General features: G+C 39.8%; 1 protein-coding gene and 1 pseudogene across 3 annotated transcripts in view; both read left to right on the top strand.

Moving 5' to 3' along the window:
* USP34 (ubiquitin specific peptidase 34) overlaps positions 1-13,088 on the top strand; it is a 245,570-nt gene that overhangs the window by 2,622 nt on the left and 229,860 nt on the right. The window lies entirely within an intron of this gene.
* Positions 8,515-12,166, top strand: LOC144324227 (mitotic checkpoint protein BUB3-like; annotated as a pseudogene).

Genomic DNA, 13,088 nt, shown 5'->3' with positions numbered 1-13,088 from the left:
GGATTTTCTATTTATGTATAAGCCAGTGATCTCTAAAAATACTTAGGATGATTTCTTAGTATTTCCCTTAAAGCTTAGTTTAAAAATTTGCCTCCTAAACACTGATCTCAGAATGATGCTTTTTTTTTTTTAATTACTTCAGCAATTTTATTGGTAGGTTATACCAAACTATTACAAGCAGATTTCTTCCTTTCTTTTCTTTCTTTCTTTCCCTCTCCTGTAGTTTTAAAATTGTTTTCATTTTTCTTCTGTGTAGTTCTGGTATCCCAAACATAAGATGCTTAAGTTTCTTGAGAACAGAGGGTATTAGTTTATCTCATTATACTAACATTAATCCGTGACTAGATATAAGCATGATGGTTGGAATTTGATAAAACTTGTTGAGGTAGGTTATAACTCTTTCTGGAAATTTTGCTCAAAATAAGTAAGTCTATACTTTATTCCCCAGAGGTTGTGCAAAGATGAAGATCAACTCATCCTTGATTAGAGAATCAGACTTAGGGGATCCCTGGGTGGCGCAGCGGTTTGGCGCCTGCCTTTGGCCCAGGGCGCGATCCTGGAGACCCGGGATCGAATCCCACATCGGGCTCCCGGTGCATGGAGCCTGCTTCTCCCTCTGCCTATGTCTCTGCCTCTCTCTCTTTCTCTCTCTGTGAATATCATAAATAAATAAAAATTAAAAAAAAAAAAAAAAAAGAAAATCAGACTTAAAAGTCCCCAAATAATGTGCTCAGAATTTTTCTCCCAATATGATGCCCTGTAAGAGTTTAATCAAGAGAAGAAATAAAATTATATTTTTGGTTGATGTGTTTCAAGTTGATTTTTGAAAAGGAATTATCAAAAAACACACACCAAAAACCTATTTCTTTCAAATTTACCAACACTGATGAAACTTAAAAGAAATTTTGTGCTTTAAATGAAAGGGTAGATAGAATGCAGTAGTACTGCTTTATATCTGTTATGCACAGAGGTTTTGATAACAGGACTTCAAATGTTTATTTAAACATCTGGCAGAATGCAATTTAGTTGAAAGTTGGTAACAAAAGATTATAGTCTGCTTCTGTCATCAGTTTTTGATGAGAGAATATTACCTTATACTTCTGCTCCAGCTGGCAATCTGAAGCTGTGAACTCTCACCAGGTATACAGACATAGTTTTGCCTGCGATTTAAGGGCCCATTGAAGCCTGTCCAAGGAACCAGGCTAAGAACCCCATAATAAGGACCCCCATATCGCCTTTTCAAATATAGTCTTGACAGATATCCTAAAACTTGAAAATTACATTTCGGAGTAATGTTTGGCTGTAGTGTTAGAATAACCAATCTCAGTACAACATATTTAAGTTTCTCTTTTCCTTTCAGTGCTTTATTTTTTTAAAAAGGACATTTTAAAGGCTTGGGATGTGTTGAGTTAATTTGGCTACTATCAGTTTGTGAGGTTGAATTTAGTTTAGGAATGTATTGAGTTAATTTGGCTGCTATTAGTTTGTGGGTTTGCATTCAGTTTAAGAAATAATTTTAAGTTTATATTGTTTTGCTAACTCTGTTGAATTTGTATATACACAGCTTTTCTAGCTGTTTTTGTGAACCAGTTCACTGAGTCCAAAGCATTTCTGGGTGTTGATGAGAAGTTGGAAGTCTGAAGTTACGCTTTGGACTACCACCATAGCTAGCTCAGTAGTAAATTGAGGTCATTATTTGCCTTGGTAAAGTAGATTTCTCTGAGAGAAGACTGAAAATGGCTTTAAATGTAGATTTTTATCCTATGGGTGTGTGTAGTGAATTACAGTTTGCCAACTGTAGCATTTAAACAAAGTAGACCAGTAATTTGTCTCTCATTATCCTTGGAGATGGGCAGTAGCAAGTATTGGTATCTAAGTTTTAGAGGTGAAGAAATTGAATCTCAGGAAGGCTAAATGGTTTGCCAGATAAAGGTCACCTGTCACTTATTTAGCTTGTAGTCCTATCTAAGCTTGAACTCAAGATACTGTGATAGCAGTATTTGCAGAATAATTCTGTTTGCATTATTTTTAAAGCAGAATATTGAGCAGTTTGTGTTGAATACTTTATCAGCTCTTTGAGGTAGGGTAGGTACTGTACTCTATCACCCTCTTCAGATAAGAGAACCAATATTTAGGGTTTATATGACTTGGTTAGAGTCCCATGAGTATTTGATGGAGTCAGGATTTGAATAGGACTTAATCTTAGGTCAGGCTAAAAAGGCTATGCTCTTACCAGTTATACTGTGCTTTGTAAACCTTATGATGATCTGTTTGAACGGTAGACATAATTGTGAGTGTCCTGTTTAATTGACAGAATAAAAAATTAATATGTATTTTTTTTCTTAAAGATTTTACTCATTCATGAGAGACAGGGAGAGAGAGAGAGAGAGAGAGGGAGAGGCAGAGACACGGGCAGAGGGAGAAGCAGGCTCCATGCAGAGAGCCCGACATGGGACTTGATCCCGGGTCTCCAGGATCAGGCCCTGGGCTGAAGGCGGTGCTAAACCGCTGAGCCACCCAGGCTGCCCCTAAAATTAGTATATTTTTATGTATTTTCACAACTTCAGGCATAATGCCATTGTAATTGTAGTAGGAATTTAAAAGCTTTAAGTAGCTGAATGGAATCTAAGTATTGTTAGCATTGAGCCCTTTAATTAATCATACATTTCTAGAGTCTTTTTGATATTAAGAGTATAGGCACTAAATTCATTAATATTTTTTGGTTGACCTCTACTTCTAAAATTTGAAGTGATTCTTAAAATTGGAAATCTGATTTTACAGTACAAAGTTCCAAATTATGAAATATTATTTGGTGATCTAGCTAAGTATATATCCTCTTTTTTTTTTTTTTTTTTTTTTAAGATTTTTATTTATTCATGAGAGACACAGAGAAGGAGGCTCCATGCAGGGAGCCCAATGTGGGACTTGATCCCGGGACTCCAGGATCACTCCCTGGGCCGAAGGCAGATGCTCAACCGCTGAGCCACCCAGGCGTCCCAGTGTATATCCTCTTAAACCAGTTAATATTTGAAGTAGTGTTCATGATTTCTTTTCTAAGATTTTATTTATTCATGAGAGACAGAGAGTGGCAGAGACATAGGCCGAGGAAGAAGCGGGCTCCCCACCCGGAGTCTGATGCGGGACTTGATCCCAGGACCCTGGGATCACGCCCTGTGCCAAAGGCAGATGCGCTCAACTGCTGAGCCACCCAAGCGTCCCTGTTCATGATTTCAATTCGTATATTTTTATAACTTAGAAACCATAAAGTACTAAAAACGTGTAGTATGTTAATGTAGGTTATCTGCATTGTCAGTGGTAATTGTTAATTAGCTTTAGCACTATATTCATTAAACATTAATTTTTCTTGTATGTTTAATGATAATACCCATATATCTGATTTAAAAGTATTTCTAATGTGTGTATTAGTGTGTACTAGTAAGACTTTTTACATTTTCAGAAAGAGAAAGGAACTTTTTCAATAATGGCTTGACCAAGATGTGACAGACCTGAGAAAAATGAGTTGCCTCTCTTTTTAAAATTTTCTTAATTATAAACGTTGCATATTCTGATTGTAGACAATCTGAAAACTGTAAATCTAATCATCCACTGATGATTCCTGTTGATGCTCTGAAATATTTTTGGTACACATTTACAATTTTTTTTTTAAAAGATTTTATTTGACAGAGTGAGCATGAACTGGGAACAGGGGCAGAGTTGAGAGGGGCAGAGAGAAGCAGACTCCCCACTGGGCAGGGAGCCTCACTCTGGGCTCTATCCCAGGACCCTGGGATCATAACTTGAGCTGAGGGCAGATGCTCAATCGACTGAGCCATCCAGGCACTCACACATTTACATTTTTTTAATTTTTAATTTTTTACATTTACATTTTTGAGAATGTGATATATATAGTTTAATATGTAGTTTGTTTTGTTTTGTTTTAAGATTTTATTCATTTATTCATGAGAGACAGAGGAGAGAGGCAGAGACACAGGCAGAGGGAGAAGCAGGCCCCACGCAGGGAGCCCGACATGGGACTCTCGATCCCGGGTCTCCAGGACCAGGCCCTGGACTGAAGGCGGCGCTAAACTGCTGGCTGAGCCACCCAGGCTGCCCATGTAGTTTGTTTCACCCAATGTTTTGTTTGATTGTTTTCCTTATTAACCTGTTTTGAAAATATACTTTTTGTCTGTACAGTATTTCATTTTGTACAAGACTTAATATTTTCCTATTGTATGTTTGTTTCCAATTCTTACGAATAATGCTGCAAATGAGCAGCCTGTACATAAATCTTTTATTTACATTACTGTGTTTTTTTAGCTAGGTTTGTATAAGTGATCACTGTGTCAAAAATATAAACATCTTTTGTTGTCTACTTGTTCAGAAAGGATATACTGATTTCCATTATTTAAGCATTGTCTGCATAATGTGGGCACTTTACTTGTACTGTATATTATCCTTGAAAAAGTGTTATTTTGGTGAAAGTTGTAGTAGCCAGTTACTGGTAAGTTTAAACACTTGTATTTTTTTTTTTTTAATTTTTATTTATTTATGATAGTCACAGAGAGAGAGAGAGAGAGGCAGAGACACAGGCAGAGGGAGAAGCAGGCTCCATGCACCGGGAGCCTGACGTGGGATTCGATCCCGGGTCTCCAGGATCGCGCCCTGGGCCAAAGGCAGGCGCTAAACCACTGCGCCACCCAGGGATCCCAAACACTTGTATTTTTATTGGCTATTTGCATTTTTTAATACATTGCCTGTGTTTTTTCCTACTTCTCAGGTTTTAATGTTTTATGTGATTACCTTATGAGTTGCTCGTTTATTTATTTTTTAAAAGATTTTATTTATTCATTCATTAGACACACACAGAGAAACAGAGAGAGAGGCAGAGAGGCAGAGACACAGGCAGAAGGAGAAGCAGGCTCCATGCAGGGAGCCCAACATGGGACTGGATCCCTGGACTCCAGGATGATGCCCTGGGCCGAAGGCAGGGCACTAAACTGCTGAGCCACCCAGGGATCCCCGAGTTGCTCATTTATTAACCATAGCATCTCTTGGTCGTATTCACCACATCCATTTTTTTCATGTCCCCCACACCTTTTTTTTTTTTTTTTTAAAGATTTATTTATTTATTCATTCAGAGAGAGAGAGAGAGAGGCAGGCAGAGACACAGGCAGAGGGAGAAGCAGGCCCCATGCAGGGAGCCCAATGTGGGACTCGATCCTGGGTCTCCAGAATCACACCCTGGGCTGCAGGCGGCGCTGCTGCGCCACTGGGGCTGCCCCTCCCCACACCTTTTTAAATGTAGTCTCTACATCCAGTGTGGGGCCCTGAGATCGAGAGTTGGATGCTCTGCTGACTGAGCCAGCTAGGCGCCCCTTTCCTGTTTTTCTGTTCTTTTTTGTTTGTTTGTTTTGGTGTTTTTAATTATAGGTCTTTAAAAAATGTTTTTTATTGTTCAGCTTCTTCTGCAGAGTTGCCTTCTAAAACACGTTATATGATTATCATATGACCTGCTTAAACCATCATAGATCTTCATTGCTTGAAGAATAAAATTCTAACTTCTCTGCCTGACGTATATGATAGCAGAGTTTGGCCCAAACTCCTCTTCCTAGCTTCAAATCCCACTTTTTTGGTGAGGCCTTCTTAACTGTTTCCCAACCTCTCTTGAAATGACTTATATCCTTTAGTTTAGAATATGTACTTTCATTATATAGCCCTTTTTCCTTTTTAAAAAAATTTTTTTTAAAGGTTTTATTTATTCATGAGAGACACAGAGAGGGAGAGACGTAGAGAAGCTCGTCCCTACAGGGAGCTTGATGTGGGACCTGATCCCAGAGTTTTGGCATTCTTTTTTTTTTTTTTTTTAAAGTTAACATTAGCCTTCCTTGCTGGATGATGAGCCCCTTACAGTCAGGGGTCATGTTTTCTTTTCCCAGTCCTTAAAGTAGTGCCTTGTAGAGGATAGGTGAGCATTTTAGGTAATGAAAGGTTTTTGTAGAAGAAAGATGGGATTGTCTAGTTAAATCAGTATTCTTGGGCCTGTAATCGAAAATAACTTGAAAAAGAAAATAACTTGAATATTTTTTAACATAAGCTCTGCACTCAACAAGGGGCTTGAACTCACACCCACAAGGTCAAGAGTTACATGTGCCACTGACAGCCAGCCAGGTGCCCCTAACCAGTAGTGGTTTAGGTATGAGTTTCTGGCTGAAGTATGCTGTAGGTGAGGACTGTATCATATCTATTGCTTTTTATTACCTTATTCATGAATTGTTAGGTATATGCTTATGAAAAATACCCTAAGCAACTCTGTTCTAAATTAAGATGCATTGCAAGATTTTTTTTTGGGAAAAAAAAAATCAAATAGTATAGAAAATTATAAAGAAAATTAGGAAAAGGGATCCCTGGGTGGCGCAGCGGTTTAGCGCCTGCCTTTGGCCCAGGGCGCGATCCTGGAGACCTGGGATCGAGTCCCACGTCGGGCTCCCGGTGCATGGAGCCTGCTTCTCCCTCTGCCTATGTCTCTGCCTCTCTCTCTCTCTCCTCTCTCTCTCTCTGTGTGACTATCCTAAATAAATAAAAATTAAAAAAACTTTTAAGAAAATTAGGAAAATCTGAAACTGCTTATCAAAGAAATTGTCCATGTTTTAATAAGCATCTCTTAAGTCATTACTGGTTTCTATAGCTTTCCTAATACATACTATTTATGTAAAAAGCAAATTACATGCTCTATATTTCTGTATCATTTTTTATTAAGATATAGGCATCTTTTTATGTTAACATCCACTTTATAATTTTTAATGGCTTCAGTGTAGTCTTCCATTATTTGGTCCTACTGTAACTTAACTAGTCCTCTGTTGATGGGCATTTGGGTTTTTGGAAGTCTTTGTGTTATTGTTTGAATATTACCTTGAGGGATCCCTGGGTGGCGCAGCGGTTTGGCGCCTGCCTTTGGCCCAGGGCGCGATCCTGGAGACCCGGGATCGAATCCCATGTCGGGCTTCCGGTGCATGGAGCCTGCTTCTCCCTCTGCCTGTGTCTCTGCCTCTCTCTCTCTCTCTCACTGTGTGCCTATCATAAATAAATAAAAAATTAAAAAAAAATGAATATTACCTTGAATATGGTCTGTGAAGTCAGATTGTTGAGTAGCTCATACAGCATGTCTGGAAGGAAATTTGACAATGTGCTAAAACTTAACAATAGTGCATCAGTATATTGGCTTTATAGTCTTAAAGTTTGACTCCTAGGTCTGTGGGGCTGTTTTAGCAATGTAGCAGTGTACTGGTTCTAAACCACCATAAGAAAATAGATACTTTTTATTCTGGGTAATTTTGCTTGTCAGACTCATAAACCATATTCTGATTACTGAGAAAGTTTCAGTAACCAATGATGATTGTAAGAATATAGGAGCAAAAACTCAGAATAAATTTAGACTTAAGAAAATGCTAAGACAATAGGGGTTTTGAAGCTGTGTTCAAAGTAAGAGTATCATTAAGGGGTTAGTGGGCCCACTGTTTGATGGAGTGGCATAATACAGCAGTGGTGGTATTGGTCAGAACAAAGTTGTTTTATTCTAATCATACCTTGTTTCTACCCCCCCCCCTTTTTTTAAAAGATTTTATTTATTTATTCATGAGAGACAGAGAGGCAGAGATATAGGCAGGAGGAGAAGCATGCTCCCTGTGGGAAGCCCGATGCGGGACTCGATCCCAGGACCCAGGGATCATGACCCGAGCCACCCACGTGCCTGCCTATTTCTCTTTTAAGAGGAGTCACCAGACATGTAGGATAAAGTCTATATTAAGCGGGAATCTAATCTTTAGATTGGTGAGGAATGGTGAGAGTTTTGTTAGTGGTGTTAAAATCTCCAGGTCTGGGCAGATTACATCCAGTGAAGGTGATACAGTTTTGGTTGTGTGTGATTGTGAAGCTCTAGCTGAGTTTCCTGGAGAGCAGAAATTGGCAAGTATTGTTTTAGGTTATTTTTTCCCCATTATTTTGGGAAATAGAAGAGAAACTTTCCACTACTGAATAATCACTTAGTAGTGAGTGAAATGATGGTAAAAAATTGGAATGACACTAAGTAACTTAAAACAATGTCATTTTTTTTTTTTTGCCTTAGAAACCAATATGATAAAACATGGAAATTCTATATGTATGACCTATTTTGATTATATCAATGTGATAGAATCTTATGCCATCCTGGTAGAGAAGATGAAATGTATTTTTGTTGTTGTTTTAGAGGGACTTGACTGGTGGCAAGCCACAGGATCTTGGCCTTAATTCTTTCCTCTTCAGGATTTTCAGTAATGATTTTTGGTTTGTAAACAGTTCTTGGAATGTAATTGTTGCTATTTCACGGAAGTGAAGGGGATTTCAGAACTTTTTCCCTTTTAAAAAATTAAAAAATTAATTTACTTTAATTTGTTTTATAAATTGGAGTTGTATGTAAGGTTTCTTTTGGGGAGAACACGGTGTAGCTGCTTTTAAAATAATTTTGAAGGGGTGCCTGGGTGGCTCAGATGGTTAAGTGTTTGCCTTTAGCTCAGGTTAGATCTCCAGGACCTGGGATCTAGCCTTGAGTTGGGCTCCCTGCTCAGCAGGGAGTCTGCTTCTCCCTCTCTCCCTGTTTTCTCTCTCTCTCTCTCTCTTTGAGAAGCTTGACGATGGGAGTTGGAAGACTCATGAAAAACTGACAAAGGAACTATGGAGAGATTAATTCTGGTTAAGTGGATTAGGCAAGGTTTCAAGGAAGATGGAAGATTGAATTGGGCCTTTAACTGCTCGGAATAGTTGTTGGGAATAAGGGAAGTGGAATGGTTTACCACTATTTGTGATGTAGCCACTGCTAGCCTCATTCCCTTGCTTTGTGCTTTCTCTCAGGGATGTTATTTGCTGCCATGATGAGCCTTTATGCATGCCTGGTATTTATCACCTTACTATGCCTTCAAGTCTCAACCTAAATGTTACTTTTTCAGAAAGGCCTTTCTTGAACATACAATGTAAAGTATTTCTGATTTTTTTTTAAGTTTTTACTTTATTTAATTATTTATTAATTGATTCTCCACACCCAGTATGGGGCTCAAACTTGTGATCCAGGGATCAAAAGTTGCATGCTCCTCTGACTGAGCCAGCCAAGTGCCCCTAAAGTAATTCTGGTTCTTATCCTTTGTAGCATTTTCTACAGTTTAGAGTTAGGTATTTTTGTTGTTTTATGTTTTTGAATTTTATAAGACAAATTCTGTGGTTGCGACTATTCACTGTTTCTTTTTTTATGGGTCTTTTTTTTTCTTTTAAGTATTTTTATTTATTCATGAGAGAGAGAGAGAGAGAGAGGAAGGAGGAGACATAGGCAGAGGGAGAAGCAGGCTCCCTGTGGGGAGCCCCATGTGGGACTCAATTCCAGGACCCTGGGATCATGACCTGAACCAAAGGCAGATGCTCAACCACTGAGCCACCCAGGCGTCCCTATTAACGAAGTTTCATAGTGCCTGCACATACAAGGATCAATACTTACTTTTGCACATACTTTAACAATACTTATTGTTAAAATGCTGAAAAATCTTAAGATTGGTGGAGGTAGGTAATGGAATGGAAATCAAGGGTAGGCTGGATGTGTGGTAGTTTTTCCTGCTTTCTGAATCTACTTGGATATTTCACATTCTGTCAGTCCTTTAGTGACAGCCTGCTTACCACCCCCAGTCATAAAAAGGTACTTCACTGATTAAAAAAAACAAAACAAAAAAAAACCCAAAACCCTAATTTTGTTGTCAAGATGTATGTTTATTTTTTAATTTCTGAATATCCCTTGATATTTACACCCATGGGTTAAAAATGGAAGATTGGTAATTACCTTCTGAACCAGGTAGGACTTTGTTGTAAGGATCAGAAAGAAAAGAACTTCTTTGGTGGAAAAAAGGATTTTTCCCCCTAAGCTATAAATAAGCAGTTCAGGTGTGTGCTGTCTTTGGGTGTGGTCTATTCCTTATCTGTGGATTCATAACATTATCAAGACTTCATTTCTTTTTGGCTTGCTCTCTGTGCTTCCTTGGTTTGACCTCAGTTTGGCTTTTCTCATGGTAGCAGAAATGGCTACTTCACCATCTGTATACCACTGTTTGAAAATCATGTTTTTGTTTTTAAATACTTTATTTATTTATTCATAAGAGACACAGCGGGAGAGGCAGAGACATAGGCAGAGGGAGAAGCAGGCTGACTCCATGCAGGGAGCCCAGTGTGGGACTCGATCCCAATCCCGGGACTCCGGGATCACGCCCTGAGCTGAAGGCAGGTGCTTAACTGCTGAGCCACCCAGGCATCCCGAAAATCGTGTATATAGTATACAGAGGACGGGCACCTGGGTCGCTTAGTGTTTGAGCATCTGCCTTTGGCTCAGGTCATAATCCCGGATCCTAGGATGGAGTCCCACATCAGGCTTCCCTCAGGGAGCCTGCTTCTCTCTCTGCCTGTGTCTCTGCCTCTCTGTGTCTCTCATGAATAAATAATTAAAATAATTTTATTTAAATAATTAAAATCTTAAAAAATACAGAGGAAAAGAGAATCTCTTCTGAAACCTGTATTTGATGGCAAATGGCATTTCATATATCATTGGCTTACATGTTTTTGGACTTACTCATGAATAGAGCTCTGAGTGGTTGGGCTTTAGTTGGCTTAAACTAATCAACTCATTTTTGAAACTGATCCCACTCAAACCTCATAGCTAAAAAAAAAATTTTCCCCCAAAATTTGGTATGTTGTGAGTGTGAAGAAGGTAAGATTGTTTCTGGGCAGCAAACATGTGCATATCTAATACGTTATGCTGTATTGAAAGCTTAATATGAGTGCTCCGAGGGAAGCAAGGAGGTTGGAGCGGCAGCGGGTGGCGGCGGTCAAGTTGCTTCTGAGGGGAGGCCAAGATGATGGGCTCGAATGAGTTCAACCTGAACTAGCGCTCGAGGACAGCATCTCCTCCGTGAAGTTCAGCCCCAACACCTCCCAGTTCCTGCTGGTCTCCTCCTGGGATATATCAGTGCGCCTCTATGATGTGCCAGCCAACTCCATGCGGCTCAAGTACTAGCACACCAGCGCCGTACTGGACTGCTCCTTCTATGATCCAACACATGCTTGGAGTGGGGGATTAGACCATCAATTGAAAATGCATGATTTGAACATCGATCAAGAAAACCTTGTTGGAGGATCCCTGGGTGGCGCAGCGGTTTGGCGCCTGCCTTTGGCCCAGGGCGCGATCCTGGAGACCCGGGATCGAATCCCATGTCGGGCTCCTGGTGCATGGAGCCTGCTTCTCCCTCTGCCTATGTCTCTGCCTCTCTCTCTCTCTCTGTGTGTGTGACTATCATAAATAAATAAAAATTAAAAAAAAAAAAAAAAAAGAAAACCTTGTTGGAACCCACGCGATGCCCCTATCAGATGTGTTGAATACTGTCCAGAAGTAAATGTGATGGTGACAGGGAGTTGGGATCAGACAGATAAATTGTGGGATCCCAGAACTCCTTGTAATGCAGGGACCTTCTCTCAGCCTGAAAATGTGTGTACCCTCTCAGTGTCTGGAGACCAGCTGATTGTGGGCACTGCAGGCTGCAGTCTTGGTGTGGGACTTACGGAACATGGGCAATGTGCAGCAGTGCCGTGAGTCCAGACTGAAGTACCAGACTCGCTGCATACGAGCATTTCCAAACAAGCAGGGTTATGTATTAAGCTCTATCAAGGGCCGAGTGGCATTTGAGTACTTGGACCCAAGCCCTGAGGAACAGAAGAAGCATGCCTTCAAGTGTCACAGACTAAAGGGGAACAGTATTGAGCAGATTTACCCTGTCAATGCCATTTCCTTTCACAACATCCACGATATGTTTGCCACAGGTGGCTCTGATGGATCTGTAAACATTTGGGATCCATTTAACAAAAAGCGACTGTGCCAGTTCTATCAGTACCCCACCAGCATTGCGTCCCTTGCCTTCAGTAATGATGGGACCACGCTCGCAATAGCATCGTCGTATATGTATGAAATGGATGACATGGAACATCCTGAAGATGGAATTTTCATTTGCCAAGTGACAGACGCAGAAACAAAACCCAAGTCACCATGTACTTGACAGGATTTCATTTACTTACATGCCATGTTGATGATGATAAAACAGTTCGTATCCCCCCCCCCCAAAAAAAAAGAAAGCTTAATATATTTTTTGTGGTTTTATAACTTTGACAATCAATGATTAGTTCTCATCCACATTGATCTGTCTATAGATTTCTGAACGTGTTGACATGTACATAGGTAACCAATAGATAGGATTTGTTTTGTGAATTTTTTTTTTTTTTTTAAAGATTATTTATTTATTTATTCATAGTGACAAAGCTAGAGAGAGAGAGGCAAAGACACAGGCAGAGGGAGAAGCAGGCTCCATGCAAGGAGCCTGACGTGGGACTCGATCCCGGGTCTCCAAGATCACACCCTGGGCTGCAGGCGGTGCTAAACCGCTGCGCCACCAGGGCTGCCCTGTTTTGTGAATTTTTATGTTTTCTGGCCATCTGTATGTGGATATGGTATGGGACATTCGTTATTGCTTTGGCCTGGAAAGCTTTGTTGATACTGGTATCAGTGTTGACATCTAGAGTTCTCTTCTCTGGCAAACTTCTAGGTCTCTGGGTGCCCAGGAGTCACACTTGTTGAAGCCCACACGGTGAATGTACTTGTGAATATGTGTTCTGTAGTGACTCTTGTTGATGGCAGAATGGCCCACCTCTCCACCCTTCTTTGTGGGGAGGCTTTCTGCTGGGCCCAAGTTGGAAAGTTGAAAATCCTTTCTTTTTCTCTTTTTCTTTTCTTTTCTTTTCTTTTTTTAAACTATTTCTTAGTCTACGTACTGAGTACATTATTTGAAAAAAGTCTTCACTATTTTTTTTTCACTTTTTTTTTAACATCACTGTTGATATATATATTCAACATAAAAAAATACATTAAACGTTTAACTTGGTTAAGCACTGTGCTGAAGACTGTAGTAGATATAGAAATAAATTTAGATGTATATCTCCTCTTAAGGAAAGTTGGAGTCCAATAAGGATGAGGCAGTAGG

This window comes from Canis aureus, chromosome 11 (assembly GCF_053574225.1).
Source record: "Canis aureus isolate CA01 chromosome 11, VMU_Caureus_v.1.0, whole genome shotgun sequence".
Classification (NCBI taxonomy): Eukaryota; Metazoa; Chordata; class Mammalia; order Carnivora; family Canidae; genus Canis; species Canis aureus.
Note: the sequence above shows the minus strand (reverse complement) of the source record. Positions and strands in the feature narration are given on the sequence as shown.